An 11,994-nucleotide genomic window follows, 5' to 3' on the forward strand; every position below is an offset into this window, starting at 1 on the left:
ACCGGACACCCAGTGTCCGCGCACAATTGTCCGCGAAGAGATTGCGCTGGACAAGGCGCAGGCCCTCGCAGAGTCTAGAATTTCCTCTGCTCTACCTACACTCAGCGAGTTCACTCCGGGTCACGGCTATCTCATTTTTTAAAATGACGAGGTTAAGGTTCTTGTTGAGCATGGTATTAAATTGCACGGGATGTTGGTGGGGGTGGGAAGGGAAGCTCCCCTCAAATCCACGTTTTCTCCTCAAAATCGGAGAACAAGTGAAGTTCGAGAGGTCATGTTCACCCGAAAAGTGTGCCCTAGTTCTAAACCCTGATGTTCCGATTTCTTGACTGGAGCAGGGCAGGGAGCAGGATACTTAAGTTCAGTCTTGCCCTTGGATGGAAGGGCTATAAATATGATTCGCCTGGAAGCCCAGGTGTGAAGGCTTCTGCCAGGCACATTGGACAAAGTTCTTCCAGTCTCAAGGGCATCTTGCGAATGCATGTTTTTGGAAAGGGTTGGAAAACAGCCATAGCTCTCGGTTGGGTTTTCCCACCAATATTAGTTCCCGCATAGGAGCAAAACGCAGCCAGGTCTGCCATCAAAGAGCCCTTCCCTTTGGCCCCCAATAGAGAATAAAGTTCTCTCTAAAAGTTGCATTGCCCTTCCTACATCAACGTACCAATTCTCGACATGTTAGGAAAATAGAACGACTTGTGAAATATGTACATTAAAAAGGCCTGTCATGAAAATAATCCCGGTCACCACATAGGTTTGGGGGCTTTTCCTGCATCTGGGGGCTGTCTGGAACATGTTATGTGTTCTGTTGAATTACTCCGTGTTTTGAATTCATTTGAGTTAGCAGTAAAAACAGGCAAACAAACTTGCTCAATTTGTTTTGAATGCTAAATCCCTTCACTTTGAAATAGCTAACAGTCGACAGATGGACTCATTTTATGGAAAGGGTTAGCTTCTTGAGCCACGAAGAAAACTGAAGAGAGATCTACATTTTAAAGCCATTACTGAACTTCACATAACATCCGTGAAAACTCAAACCTCCTCCCTTTACCAGGTGAAAATTCAAGACAGTTTTACTTAAGGGAAGAGACATGAGGGGGACATACCCACGTGCTGTTTTATTTTATTTTTATTTTCCCCCTGTCCCTGGGTTTCTGGAATCTTGCTGAGGCAAGAAAATAAAATTTAATCAACAAGTCTGACAACTGAAATCTAAAGTTACAACGTACCAGCAGATGTTTTCCAAGAGAGACATTTTCATCTCTGCTTATCAAACATTTCTCCTACCCCCACCCCTGAATACTGGGTTAATGTCCCCCTCCCCTCTTTTTCTTTTCATTTTATAGAGATTACGAGACGCTCAAGCAGAAGGGCCTCGCCTTCGTCTGGTGGCAGGGATGGGAAATCTCAAGGAAAAGTGGTAAAGGAGTGAGAAAATCAGAGACAGGACGATTCAGAGACCCGGAGACCAGGGAGAGAGAACAGGACTGCAGCTGGGGAGCCGCGCAGATCTGCGGGTGCGGCCCCCTCCCCCCTGGATTCGGAGGGTTGCTAACCAGGACTGGGATGAAGGGGCTTGGGGAAGCTGACGACCCCTCGCCCCCTTCTGTCTGGAGTCTCGCCTGCCAGGGGCTGGGGAACCCTAGTCCGGCGGCCGGGCCGTCGCAGACACCGCTCTGAGCTTTTGGGTCCTCGCCTCGCCCAGCGCCAGTGCAGCTGAAGTGAGCAGCTGGTGGGAAATGCAAATGGCTCCTGGAGAAATAGAAGATACAGAATGATTCTCATTCCCCCCCTCGAGTGTGTGGAAGGAGCTGGACATACGTTTCACGCTCCTAATCCTTCTTTTACATTTTTAGTCATACTCCTATTAAACAACTAATTAATGCCCAGAACCACGGGGGAATACATTAGGCATGCAGCGGGGAGGCAGGGTGCTGGGGGGCTACAGACCGCCGAGCTGCTGTAAGCTGTGGATTTCAGGTTTCCCCTGTCAGAGCAGAAATGGAATAGTGGGCCCTGGCGACGGGCCGTGGCCATGGGATTTAGATTCCGATTGCTCCAAATTAGGAAGGGGTGGAGGGAGCGTCCCAGCAAAGCCAGCACTCTGCCCTGCAGTTGTAAACAAGGTTGCAGCTTCGAAGGTACCACTGGCTCCTGAAGGGCCAAGTCGCCGGGTGGGGAGGCGCTGACCTCGCGTATCTGTGAATTTCCAGGATGTTACAATGTGACATAAACAACGCGGGTCGGCTCTCCTGCTATTCCTTGAAGAGACTCGGTGCTCTAGAATATCTTGAAATTTTTTTCCCCCTCTGGTGTGTACATCATTTTTACTTTTCCAAAATTTTGAAATAAGTCTGAAGAGGATAACCTTCCACTGGACTATTTCCCCTGGCTCTTCTTTCTGTCTTTTCTACCCTGGGGTTTAATGTGCGGAAGACACCGGGAAATAAACATCGCCTCCCCTCCAACCAGCCCGGGGAGAGCGCTCCTTGACGGAACAGGGTCAGAGAATTTTTAGTGAGATTCTGAATGATATCCCTTCCTTTCATATTTGAAGCAAGTGACAGAACTATTAAGAGCAAGAATCAAATGGTGAGACTCCGGGAGGACATAACATTTTCTGATCAAAGAGGGGCAAGACCGGGGACACATGTGGGGTGACCTCGGCCAGCCCTCGCTCCCCCAAAGAGTGGGGATTTAGGGGAGGTACAGTATTATTTTACAGCCCGCGGGACGGGCTTCGAGCTACCATTGACTTTCTCACTCTGGATTATGATCTCAACCCTGGCAGGCAATTTCCCAGCTCCTTATCTGACAACAAGCGAGTATGTAAATACCGATGGCTAGAGATGTTTAACTGCCTCAAACATTATTGATTTGTTGGCGGTTCTAAATTTTCTCGCCAGTCTTAGGTCTTGTTTCCGAATGATCTCTTCAGGCGGTTTGATCAGAATGTCCGATGCTACAATACAATAATTGTTTTTTTTTTTTAAAAAAAAGGCATTTAAGATGAACCAGATGATTTGCATATAAATTAAAATTACTCTGCGTTGCCTATTCCGGTGTCGTATAATCATTTTGAAATTAGTACTTAACCACTAGAGCTAAAAGAATAGATAAATGTCTGTATTGACTGACTAATGAATTACCTAATTAAAACGTCCCGGGGATGCGGGGCTCCAGAAAGATGGTCAAATCAAGACATTTTAGGGAGGGATGAGGGTAGGATGGGTAACAGGCCGCTGTCTGGACGGAGATCCGGTGATGCCGAGCTTAATTTGGGAACCCTGGTCCTTCTCTGTTGTGACTGATTTCGTGCTTGTTTGTAAATAAACGAAGGGGAAGGAGCGCTTCATCGGCCGCGGTCTAACCCAGAAGTGCTAACTCCGGAGCCGCCGGGCCAGCCGGGAGGTGTGTGGCCGGCGGTCGGGCCAGCCTTCCCCTCGCCCTGCCTTGCGGGCCGTCTGGGCGAGCCGCGGCCGCGAGCTCCGCCTGATCCGAGAGCTGGAACTCGCGCCGACAGTAATAGATATGCTAACTGAGCACTTACCTGCGTCCTGAGAATAGGAATAAAAGGTAGCTCTTCTGAAGAGAGGCGGTGCAAAGGCACGCCAGGAGTTCAGAAAAGGCTGGCGGCGGGGAAATCTGTAGCCCGGGGGCTCGCCAACATCCCCTTTCATTTCAAGCACTTATTGATTTGCTGTTGTCATCTTTGGCGACGCAGAAGGACACTTGAAAGAATTTCTGATGGGGCTCTGATCTCAGAAAGGAGGTGACCTGCCTAGGCTCTCACCAAATTCTTAATTACCACATCAACTGCTTTTTCATCCCCCCACTCCTCCTCCTTCCCCCGTGGCAACCGAGTTTGCTTATTCTTAACTTTTTAATTATGCAGAAACTTCCTTACCGCCATTGGCTTCCCTTTTGCGGAGGTTTTCTCCTGGAGTCTTCTCCCTCCCTTCCCCATGGGAGGGTCTGGATGTTGACCCCTCTGACCTTGGGCACACCTGGGCCTTTCAAAATCTCTCAATCTTTTTAGCTCCGAGAAGGAAAGGCCCACCCTCTCCACTATGTGCACCTAGGTGGAGAGGTAAAGACTTAGCCTGCCCTCGAACCTCGGGGATCTCAGAGGTATTCCATTTTCAGTTGCCTTTAAAAATATATACATATATATATATTATTGATTCTTTACAGAGAGGAATAGAGAAAAACATCCTGCACACCCCCTACTGGGGATGTGCCCACAACCAAGGTACATGCCCTTGACCGGAATCGGACCTGGGACCTTTCAGTCCGCAGGCCGATGCTCTATCCACTGAGCCAAACCAGTTAGGGCTTCAGTTGCCCCTTGAAATCTAAAATGCCTGGCTGCTTTTCTTTTGATAGTACTCTCCCTTGCCCATTCCTTTCTTAAAGCGGTAGGAACATGGGTGCAAATGTGCCCATGACATCTCCACCAACATTCTTTACCAAACTGTAGGCAAAGAGGAACGAAGGCGGGGGTGTCAGGAATCAGATTTCCCCATCAAGGATCCCTCAGTCAATGTGGGCCAGCATCTACAATGAGTCATGCAAGCAGAAGGCCCCCAGGAACCTGCACCATGGGACAGCCTGTAAAGCCACAGTAAAAAGCAGAATAATTTCAGGATTATTTCATTAGAATGAAAATTATGTTTCTGGGTTTTGTTTGTAACTATTTAGGTTTTTTTTAAAAATATTTCTTTATTGATTTCAGAGAGGAAGGGAGAGGGAGAGAGAGATAGAAACATCAATGATGAAAGAAAATCATTAATCGGCTGCCTCCTGCACGTGCCCTACTGGTGATCAAGCCCACAACTTGGGCATGTGCCCTTGGTCAGAATCGAACCTGGGACCCTTCAGTCCACAGGTCGATGATCTATCCACTGAGCCAAACCGGCCAGGGCATAACTATCTAGTTTTAGTACATGCAGTATTGACAGGAAAAAATGTGTCACCATGGTTATTGGGATCAGAGAGGAGCATTACCTTAGGCTCATCAGTGAAAAGAAGACCCCCCCCCCCACCCCTGGCCCCGTCCCCGTCTACATAGTTCTGTGGTTTAACTTCATCTATAATAGTGGGAATAGATAGGACATAGCTGCTTTAAATATTTTATGTATTGTGACCAATCTTAGCTCCCATTAAAATGAGCTATACAGAATTTCTTTTAACTCAAGATGCTTCTGTCTGTGGGCTGATGCTCTAACCACTGAGCAAAAATGTCTAGGGCTACTGTGCTGGTTTTAAAATGATTTTTTTTTATCAGCATAATCTTCAAATTAAAAAAACCCCTAGTTTTCAAATAAAAAAACTAGGATAATAATCAAAGCTACTAGCTTTCACTCCCTCAGAATTTCCATTTTAGCTATTGCAAGAAATAATAATAATTTGTATTACTACATGCATTCCTTTTACTTTTGGGGGTGGGGTGGGTTGGGTCACACCATCACCCCTACCACAAACAAAATCTAAAAGCTAAATTCTTTCTTGTATAATGATTGATACTTGGAATGCTTCTGACATACTTCACATCATCCCAAAAATGTACTTGTGAACTTTCTTGGAATTTCAAGCAAAAGTTTGTAGCAACTAGAACAACTTGTCTCTGGGAAGATAATCTCTTGAATGCGCTCTCATTGTCTGAAGGAATGGACTTTGGAGCAATGAAGGAGGCTGGGGACATGGGAGGTTGTCAGCCACTTCAGAGAAGACAAGCAGGAGTTCAGCGAAATGACCGAGGCAATGGTCGGATTCCCATTCTGGGTTTCTTCTAAATTGAAGCATTGATTTCCCCACCGTGGGATCCTGAGGCACCTGGCATGTGTGTTGATCACTCCTCTTGGTCTTCCCCATGTGGTTTTATAGAAGATCTCTGGTTCACTGATGTCTGCCGTTGTAACTCTCATACTTATTATAATAACCTTAACGTTCAAGTTTTTTTTTTTTAAATATATTTTATTGATTTTTTACAGAGAGGAAGGGAGAGAGATAGAGAGTTAGAAACATCAATGAGAGAGAAACATCGATCAGCTGCCTCCTGCACATCTCCTACTGGGGATATGCCCGCAACCCAGGCACATGCCCCTGACCGGAATCGAACCCGGGACCCTTCAGTCCGCAGGCCGACGCTCTATCCACTGAGCCAAACCGGTTTCGGCAACGTTCAAGTTTTGATGCATTTAGGTGACAGCTGCTCTGTCAGAAAGTCATAGCATACAGAAGAAAAGGGACAAGTAAAGACTCACCGTAACTCAAATTCAGACATGTTTAAATGACTTAGACTGTGGAAAAAGTCTGGCAGTGCTTCTGTCTCCCTGGGCTTTCTACTCTCAACTTCACGTGGACCATGGGAGAAAGCCTCTGGCTAACGAGGTGTAATGAAATCTGGGTTTTAAGAAATACTAGTGATAGCATTTGCCCTGAGAACCAAGTGAAGTCAAAGCCTGGGATATACAAAGTGGGTCTGGTAATTTGAATTAGTAGTGATAACTAATAATTACAGAGTGCTTAGTTTATGTAGCCATTGTGCTAAACATGTTTGTATTGATCATCACAGCCCTTATACCAGCATTATAAGGTGGGTTCCATCATTTACAACTGAAGATGGTGAGGTGTGGCATTATTATGTCCCTGGCCCAAGGTCATCCAACTGGTGAGAACACAGGCTTCTAACCAGAGGGAGTAGGAAATTACTTCCGATCACATAGGTGGCAAGTAGCACAGTGGGAATTTGAACCTAGGTTTGTCTAACTCTGAAATTCCAAATGTTCACTAGTACACTGAACTGGTGGTGAACAGAACTGAAGAGTCAGAGTCCTCTGGGGGAAAGAAATATAGAAACTCCCTGCAGAGACAAGAAAAGAAAATGTGTTAATTGGGGGTTGGATAAAGTCAGAAATGTTTTAAGTGCTAGAGAGAAGGAATGGAGAAATGATTGAATTAAGGAGAACAGGAGAACAAATCTCTAGTATTTGCACTTGGCAGGTCATTCCAGGAGAGAGAAAGATATATTCAGGCACATTTTTTAGTAGTAGGGAAATTAATGTGCAAATTGTTAGGTTGGCTTGACCCTAATATAAGATCTCAGGAATCTAGTTTATAAGCAGTCTCTCCTAAAGTTTCCAAGGGAGAATAAAAATGTCTAAATTGTGGTTTGAGTAGTTTTACCCCAGAATCAAAGGGAAATGTAAGTGTGAGGACAGCCATGCTGCAGGAACATGCAAGTTGAGTGGGGGATTGAGATCCAGTGCGCCAAACTCAAAGGAGAAGTGAGACTTCACCTATCATTTCGTACCTCTGCCTAGTTTACATGCTCGTCTCTATCTCTATTGCTGAGTGAAGTCATTTTAAATCACAAGTGAGATGACCTCTGTGCTGAAGAAGAAACCTTGGGTGGAGGGGTGTCAAGAGACAAATGCAGGGGAAAGATAGCAACCCAAGGACACAGCCTGTGGGGAGCAGCTCTGAATCAATATACTAGTTGTCGGTAGGAGAACATTAGCCAGGAGAGAATGCCATCGAGCCTTCTAAGAGGTCCATTTCATCATGATCCTGAAGGTTATTTGAATTCAAGTTTATCTCCCTTGTAGAAAAGGATCTAAAATTGGTCCCATCTTAGCCTTTTCCAGAAGGTAGAATATGTGCATGCATGGTTTCCCAGTTTTATGAGGCACAGGAGGAGAAATGAAAGACTCAATCCAGTTTCCTGCCCCCCTCCCTGAATCTCTTATTTCTTTGTGCTGTGTGTAGAGTAAGGTAACATGAGGAGGGGGTTCATATAGAGAAAAATAGTACATCGGTTCATTTCAAGGAGATGTCAACATGTGCTGTCACAGGAATCCCGGCTGTCCCCAAATGCTACGGGACTTCTGAAAGTAAAGTTTGAGAGCGCACAGAGCCTTATTTTCCATCTCTATCCTGTGGGTCTGAGAGTCAGTATTTTTCTAAATGGAAAAGAGAAATTAGGATTCATAGAAAATAAGAACCCTAAAGGATCTAGAAAATGCCCCCACCCACCAGTCTACATTTAAATTATCCCAGAAAGATAGCCAGTTACCCCTTTCAGCAAAGAGGCCCCTTGGTAATGCATTGGGATGCTTCATAATTTCACAGATACACTGTGTAACTGTATACTGACTGAACTCCAGTGAGTGAAAAAAATGATGTCATGTCAAATTGTTCTAATTAGTAGAAGGATTTCTTCTGGAGTCATCCAAATATTTCATGTCTTTTACCCTCCAAAATTATATGAAAACATTATAGGGTTCATTTAACACATGGAAACCATAGAGACTTTCAAGAGTGGCCCTAACTATACGTAGCATGGCACTAGAAGAACTAAATTAAAAACGAAGTCAGAAAATTCTCTGTTCAAGGCTTTCCTAGAAGTCCTGTCACTTCTTGGGGCTAGTTATTATCTTTCTGTCTGAGAAAAGTACACGTTTCATTGTAACTCTGTCTGTCTGTTTGTCTGCCTACAGATACTTTATCTTTTAATCCATCAATTTATCTCCTTGCTAGTTTTCTAATACACCATAAGTTAACCAATGTTGATAAAATTTCACCCTTACCACGAGTGCTACTTGAGCAGACTGAGATGGTTGTCATATTTTTCAGCTATCACATGTAACTAACAGTGCTGCTACTGTTTAAGTGCCATAATTTGGTTCTTATCTGGAAATTGCACACATACCACACTTTATCTCATGGGGGACGCCTCCATTTATTTGCACTTTTGATATTTATGCCGTCTGCTGGGAGGATGTTGATCATTTTGTTCATGTCACTCTTGAGGTTGTAACAACTGCCCTTTGTTGATGTGTGTGTGTGTGTGTGTGTGTGTGTGTTTCCTTACAGGTATATTTAGTTTGTTTCCCAAGCCTGACTTTAAGAAGCTGAAGTCATTGGTGCACTGTAAAATGTTTGAATTTTCTGAAGCAAAATGTGGGAGTAATCCTAGAATAATATACATTGTTCTTTTCTGATATAAATGTTCTTTCTTCTTTCGAATGAACATATTCCACAGTTTTTGAGAACTCCCTTTTACTGAATGTGATTTATGAATCAAAAGCAATAGGATTGCTACTGTTTTCTTTTTTGATATTTACTCTCCTTATTCTCCCCTGAAGTGCCTTCTCTTTTCCCCTCAGAGATGCATTCACTGAGAGTATTTTGTATCATATCCTATAGGAAAAGCTGCAAATTGTACAGGTTAAAGCTGCATCTTCATTGTTCTTTATTCCGGCCCCCCAAGACCTCCACAGTCCACAACTCATCCTTTCCCAAAGCATTGCCATTTTACTGGTTTTTGTTTTGCAAAAATAAAGTAGGATCTAGAAAAGTCAATAAAAATAAAAATAATGCTTTTCATCTTGAAATACGTATTTATTGTTTTCTTATAGTTTAGAATAGAAAGGATACATAAAGAATACGCCCTCTCCTCATCCTCCACCCTCCTCAAACCCAAAAGATATGTTAAATAGAGAGAAAAATTAAGAAAGGAAAAGGGCCGAGACCGGTTTGGCTCAGTGGATAGAGCGTCGGCCTGCGGACTGAAAGGTCCCAGGTTCGATTCCGGTCAGGGGCATGTACCTGGGTTGCGGGCACATCCCCAGTGGGGAGTGTGCAGGAGGCAGCTGATCGATGTTTCTCTCTCATCGATATTTCTAACTCTCTATCTCTCTCCCTTTCTCTCTGTAAAAAATCAATAAAAACTATATTTTTAAAAAAAAAGAAAGAAAAAGGAATGATTGAACTAAAATGAGAAAAAAGAGCAGAGGCAGGGTCTAGAATAGTGGGTTAATAAGATGATTCAGTTAATTTGGTAGATTCTTTTTGTGGAAATTTGTTAAACTGAGTTCTGGGTGTTGGGTATGATAGATCTAGATCTTTACAGGGTATAAGCTGAGTTAAAAAAGAAAGACTAACTGAATATTTTAATTACATACAAATGATCACAGAAAAAGGAAAGGAAACAAAGATGGTTCAACTGACGTGATGGGTGCAGGGTTGGAGGAAGATGAGAGAATTACAGAGAGTAGGATGGTCTGCAGATTGGCTTGAGGAGAAAGTTTTTTGAGTCTTTTGTTTCCCACGTTGAACTTAAATAGTATGACATTTTTAAATTGAAAATTTCATGTCTAATTACAGGTGAAGTTAACTTCCCAGTCCCTCCTGATTTAGTTTAAATGTTGCTATCTTAGTGTTTTCCTTTAAACATATTGTTTGAAGGTTTGAAAACATTGGAAAAGTACATTATTTCCAGGCCCTTTTAAGGATTATTTTACTGAAAAGCTATAACCCAATCAGTGAGTTAGTCCCAACCGCAGAGAGCTCCCAGGATTTGAAGGAAGGCAAAATGAGAAATTGGACCAGGTTCAAGGTTGCTCTCACTTTGTTTTACTTCCAGACTCACAAACCTGAATCTCCCACAGATAAATATATTTATGAGAGTTCTTCAAAAGAGCATATGTCCCAGAAGTTCCAAGTTTGGGGGTCACATAGCACTTGTGGAATGAGGAGTCTGCTAGACAGAAAGTTTGAGCCAGACGCTAGGGTAGAAGCCTTCAAGGTTTCTCTCTGTGACCATGTACAAGAGTCCCTGCAGCCTCCTAGGAGCCTACTTCTGTATTCGATTTATTAATGGTCATTGGCCTAAGCTGGTCTGACTATGGCCTATAGATAGTGAAAGACAAAGGCATATATGTAGATTTGAAGAGTAGGGAGAAAACATTAAAAATCAACATTTCTTTGTGAAATTGAAAAATTAATTTTCTTTAAAATAGGATGAATACCTCATGACCCCTTGCTTATGTGTGGAACCTAAAAAAACTAGCCCCCTGTAGCTCCTCCAAAGAAGCCAAGCTCATAGGTCCAGAGAACAAATTGGTGGTTGCCAGAGATGGGAGGCGGTGGGAGGGTGAGAGAAATGAGTAAACTGTTGTTGTTTTCTAGTTTAAATAAGTACCTTTAAGACATATGTTCACATCCTAAGCCTTTCAGATATGATTATGGGTTTAGATGTAACATAGATAAATCATAAAAAGATCTGCCAGCAAGGGGGCTTCTATGAGAGTTAAAAAAAAAGAGTGAAATATTATGCCAGTGTAGTTTGGAATCTACTCCACTGCTTCAAAGGTATTAACATACACTGATGTCTTGCCATATCATGATCCACAATTGCATCCAATGTGATATGAAGCACATTTACACTAGATTGATCGCCTTAGGACAGTGGTTCTCAACCTTCCTACTGCCGTGACCCTTTAATACAGTTCCTCATGTTGTGGTGACCCCCAATTTAATTGTTACAAATTGAACATAATTAAAGCATAGTGATTAATCACAAAAACAATAGGTAATTATGTATGTGTTTTCCGATGGTCTTAGGCAACCCCTGTGAAAGGGTCGTTTGACCCCCAAAGGGGTCGCGACCCACAGGTTGAGAACCACTGCCTTAGGAGAATTTAAAGCCCCCAATGTGACTTTTGCCTACCTTTTCAGCCGTATGTTCCATCTTTTTATTTTCAGATCAAAAAAGTATGATCCAAAACTGTACCCAAACATATTTTCTAAAAATTAACATTGAAAATAATTCTATAATTAACAGTTTTACCATAGTTAGAAAATAAGTGTTTGATTACTAAATTTTAAATTAAACTTTGCAAGTTAAACATAACATATAATTAAAAGGCAAAGGAACTGTAGAAAAATATGTGCCACTAAAATGGAGCTAAAGGACTAATATTATCCATGTATAAAAAGCTTATATAAATTGACAAAAAAACCACAAACACACACCCCATGAACACCCTAATAAAATAATTCCCAAAGACATGGATAGACAATCTACAAAAGAAGAAATGAAATGTTTACTAGGAATGAAAAAGTATTCTGTTTCATTAGTGATTAAAGAAAAGCAATGATGGGACCCATTTGTCAAAAGGTTCTTTTGCTGAGTACAGTTTTCATGGTTGG

Source organism: Myotis nattereri, assembly GCF_964212035.1.
Source record: "Myotis nattereri genome assembly, chromosome: 1".
Taxonomy (NCBI): domain Eukaryota; kingdom Metazoa; phylum Chordata; class Mammalia; order Chiroptera; family Vespertilionidae; genus Myotis; species Myotis nattereri.